Source organism: Coregonus clupeaformis, unplaced genomic scaffold (genome assembly GCF_020615455.1).
Source record: "Coregonus clupeaformis isolate EN_2021a unplaced genomic scaffold, ASM2061545v1 scaf0581, whole genome shotgun sequence".
NCBI lineage: Eukaryota > Metazoa > Chordata > Actinopteri > Salmoniformes > Salmonidae > Coregonus > Coregonus clupeaformis.
The window spans coordinates 262,188-267,392 of record NW_025534036.1 but is presented as its reverse complement, the minus strand read 5'-3'; the positions used below and the strand labels follow the sequence as shown (position 1 = coordinate 267,392).

The 5,205-nt window shown below is 40.1% G+C and overlaps 1 pseudogene; it reads left to right on the top strand.

Moving 5' to 3' along the window:
- Nucleotides 1-466: 466 nt before the first annotated feature.
- LOC123485141 lies at nucleotides 467-1,855 on the top strand (annotated as a pseudogene).
- The last annotated feature ends 3,350 nt before the right edge of the window (nucleotides 1,856-5,205 follow it).

Below are 5,205 nucleotides of genomic sequence, written 5' to 3'. Positions count from 1 at the left end.
TGTATTTTGGAAATCCGTACCAACAACACTTTTTTTTCTACTATTCGTTTTTCGTTTCACAATCTTGGAAACTCTCCAAAACATCCACACATCCACGCGATCAAACTAAGACTCTTGAGGACACATTTAAAAAAGACAACAATAATAATAACATTATTTTTGAGCCATCGCCCGCAGCCCATAAAGAGATACGGAGGGCGCAGGCGACGTTCGATTGCATGGCGCGTGCACATCTCCTCTCCAACAAAACTACGGCGCCCCCATACCTCCACACACAGGGCTAGGTAATAATAGATGCACCAACAACTAGAAATTGATATCATCTTTCCTATTGTACACTTCTGATCACAGTATATAAAAACGGTACCTTTAGAATTTCCGGAGAAGCAACACTGTGCTTCCTCCAAATCGAAGAGGCGGAGTCTTAACTTATTAAAAGAACTTGCCGAAACTCCACCCTGCAAACATGATGATGATGTCTCTGAGACAGCAAGCAGGCATTCTATCCCACTTTGCCACTTGCCCGAGCTAAAAATATATTCCTTGCATTCCTCCTCTCATCCCATTGACTTCCGAATACCCACTCTTCGTGCTCCTCTTCCCGACACAGTAGCACCATCATTCCCAGCAGCGGCGGAGGCAACTCCGGGCGATGCGCCGAGATATCTCCCAACCCCACCGTACTATTCTGCATAATTACCCTTAAAAACCAGATTTTACCCACTTTTTGCTTGATATTTTTTTCATGTCTGCACAACATCACCCAACACCTCCATTTTTTTTCTTCCTCTCCCCCAACTTATGTATTCAGTCGGGTTTGCCTTTCATATAAATTTTCATGACCTGATGTTGCATGTTCTTGTTTTGTGTGTTTCTTTTTTAGGATTTCTTTCTTCTTCTCTCATCTCATTCTGAAATGTTTTAAACCGTGGAGTGGAGTAGAAATTCCCTGCTGACAGTTATGTGTGCATTCTATTTGCAATTGCAGAGCAATATATTCGGAGGCTTGGATGAGGGGTTTGTTGGCCCGCGCTGAAGCTCTGGCGGCGGTGGATATTGCCTCGCAGACCAAGAGCCACCACCACCCTCCACACCACAGTCCCTTCAAGCCGGACGCGACCTGCCACACCTGCAGACACTCTCCCCTGCGCCTCCTCGTCGTCTTCTTCCTCGGTGCCTCTTCCTCACCCATCCACCCTTTCCGGCCACGGTCACCACCACCACCACCACTTCCCCACCACCACCAACCCCACCCAGGCGATGGAGGGCACCTGCTAACCACATCACCCCAGGACTGCCTCTCGGTTCCCTTGGCAGGTCCACGCTCCATACTCCACTCCTGCCCACATGCCACATGAACCACTGCCCAGGCAGCCCTCAACATGGCTCACATGCCCACGGGCTACCATCCCCTGGGCTGCTGCAGCACTGACGCAGATCCCGTAGAGCCTTCGCTGAGAGGTTTAAACAGAACGATCAAACTCTGGCGTGACCCGGCGGATGTAGGGGGAGCCTTGGCCAACCTGAAGATTCCTGGTGTGGGCTCCCTCAGCCCAATACCATCTGCCGATTCCAGTCCCTCCCCTCTCCCACAACAACATGATAGCGTTGAAGCCCATTCTACAGGCATGGCTGGAAGAAGCGAAATCACACCGAACTCCCCTATATATTGGCGGAGAGAAGAAGAGGAAGCCCACGTCGATACCAGCACCAATCCCTATTACTTCCCATTCACCGTCCTTCCTCCAAAAATCGCTGCTATCGCGAAAAAACTACCTCAACGTGGTGCGGGTCTGGTTTTGCAACCAACGCAAAACTGAAATATTCTGCATGCATCTACTCTACACTCCTCTAACAAACAATCAACCAACGTTGAGAGCTGAACACTGTTTAGAACATTTGTATTATATTTCTTATCACACTTTTTCCAATCATCAATACTTGTACTTTGAACTCCAATAATTAATATACATTCAAAATATAAACTCAAACCACTACTGCGTCACGTCTTATTCGCAACAGAAGGGATGTGGAGTCATGTACAGGAGCATTTGAACAGACAATACCTCTGTTTTTACTCCACTTAACCTACTATTCTTCACTTGTCAATGAAGTATTATAGGCTTTAATCACTCTTTTTTTTGGTTTATATATTGGTTAATTTATCATAGCCTACAATAGTAACGTACTGAAAATAACATTCTTTACCATGGGAAGATAGCCTACAGTATTTTACTTCAGCACTTGAGTCGGTCCTATTGCCTATATTGTGTGTTTATATTTTTGTCGTAAGGCTACATTTTCCCTCTCGAGTTTTATTATTATGACGATCAACTGCATTAATTCCGGGTCCCCGGGAATAGAAGGCATCAGTAGGCATTGCTGGATCTTGAAAGCTATTATTAGAGTATTGCCAAACAACCCCGTGTAAATTATTAATTTAGCGGTCACATGACCTTCATTTTGTATCCCGTGTAATTAATTCCACCTATTTCATTTTAAGAAGTATGATGAAAAGCTAAAGATGAAGAAAAATTATAAGATATAGAGCAAGGCAGAGTTTAGGCCCTAAACGGGCAACACTGGTTATAAAATATAGTAGTGTAGGGTTATGGCATAAACAGATATCTGGCGCTTAGATGGCCTATAGAAATGTGATCATTATACATTTATTGGTTTACAATTGCCAAATATATTGTTTTATTACCAGTTGCAATAGGCCTACGTTTGTTTTTGCAAGCCAACGTTAGTCTGTTTCTTACTTGAACTATTTATTAGATGAGGGCCATGTTTACATCATTATATATTTTATTGGGATCCCCTCCTCTTCACTCCTCCCTCGTTTTGCTTTAAAAATCTAAATCTACCAAATGAAACGTGTTTTCGAATAGGGAAATAAGCTCAATCTAACCTATAGTTACTTTCATTTCGTTTCTGCTAAACGTTCGAGAGATGGTACAAATCCAGAGATATATGCACGATATATTCTCTTTTTAAATTATTGTATTATGTTTTTCTGGTTATTTATTTGTATAAATATGCATCATTATGAGTCTTTTTTAAATTCCCTTGTTTTTCGTAAGTATTGTCTTATTGAAAAAGAACCGTTTCATGAAATATATTCAAATTAAATATTTCGTAGAAACCATCGCACATAATTATATCCTGGTTTTCTGTATTGCTGTTTTACTGATACCTTTTCTTTTTTCTGTAATGTCTGTTGCTTTTACCAGATTCCTGGTCTTATTTTTGTATTTATTTATTACATTAATGTATCTTTAAGTTATTTAATAAATTGAATTAAATTGTGTTTCATTAAAAACAAATTTTAACATTTTTATTGACGTTTTGAATGAGTGTATTTGTGTGAGCCCAATTCTTGGAAAGAGCAGAAAATACTTGCATACTGCATCTGCATATTACAATGCATGGTCAATCTTATTAAAACTAAATTGAATTGAAAATATATTCCTTCCAGCATCAATGCAATGATCATCTTATAGGTAGCCTATATCATTAAAGAGGATTTATTCTGCAGCTAAAAAAAAGCTGTCTTTTTATGCTGAAAGGTGCAAAGATAGACAGACCATCAAGCATCAATAGATTTTATTTTTACATATCCAATTTCTCTACAAATTCCAGAAAAATCCCATTACTGTTTCCACCATGCTGCAAAAAGTGCTTTTTTTTACCTACTGGCTGCCAGCTTGCTCTTGCAGCTCGTGGTAGCCTACCTGAGAACAAATGCTAATATTCTGTAAGAGTCTAATCATGGAGTCTATAGAGAACTGGATAGGTCCCTCAGGCGCAGCCCTGCCAGATGTCGAGCCGCCAAAAAACCAGCCTCGCCTGCCAATGTACCCCGTCTCTATTTAAATACCACGTCAAAAAAACTGCTCCCGCGCGAGGCACATGATATGGCTTTAAGCAGAGTTAGGCTACACCTTGATTTGCGCGCGGGGTTCCGGTTAGATAAATCCTAATGAATTCATTTTCTAAAAACGTTCATGTCAGGCCGATGGGGCCTTGGCTACATGGCTGGTTTTGACTAGATAGAGTGCTTATGTCAAAATTACTTTTCGTATAGCAGGTTAAACTTACGCAGCAGGTTATAGGAGGTCAACAAGCGAGTTAGGAGAATTGGTTATGGTTGGGAAGGATGAGGGTAGGATTATATAAATGCAACAAATCACTCAAACTTTTACGTCAATTTGTTTTCAGCTTTATCCAATATAACATACTCATGGCTGGTTTGACTGGCTGCCCAACGTTAAATCTTCAGCTCAGCTGCTTTCAACACCATGGATAGCTCCATGCTACCAGGAGGAGGAGGAGAGGAAACCAACCACCTCAATTTGCACTTCTGAAATCTGTCCTCCACATTTTAAATATAGTATTTATAGCAGCAGAATGTATTTGCATGTGATTATTTTTGATAAATCTAATTTGATTATAAATTGTAATTGAAACAGTGAGGGGGAATGCAGTGTAGGCTGAGCTATAATAATAAATATTATAATACAAATAATGCTGCAAATAAAACATTTTCTTATTAGTGCATTCCATCAATTAATTAGGAATGAGATTCAGTAGCCTATTGATATGCAAAGTTCCACCTTTTGCTTGCTGTGCAACCGGAAGTGGGTATCCGGCAACACATTTGGCTACATACCAAAATCAGCAGAGTTGGTGTATAGGCTAGTTTGGGAAAATATGATTGGTACACCTCCTTATTAGGCTACTTTGTGTCTATAACTTTGGCATTCATTTCAGAGCAATTTAACGTTGCCAAGCATGACCTACCTCCTAAATACCTTGATACGTCAGAGTTATAACTAGCCTACTGTGTTTCAGTCATCTTTGGAATGGCCCCCATGGCCATGGCAGAATATATTTGTTTATTTATAAAAAAATTACAAAACACTCATTTTATTTCTGCAAATAAAAGAACCTTGACCGGCTATATCAATTAGTGACACAATTCTGTACTACCAGCTTATGACAATAAATAAACAATTATTTTGTTGTGTTCCATAATAAACCATTTGCTCCAATAAACTACCATTTTTTCACTTGTCCTCTTAAATTATAAAGGCTTAAACACAAAATCAAAGCGGCGTAAAAACACCACGATTTCAGCATTTGATAAATAATATCAAAACAAGCCGTTATTAACGAGACAGTCTTGATGTTTCGTAATTAAAA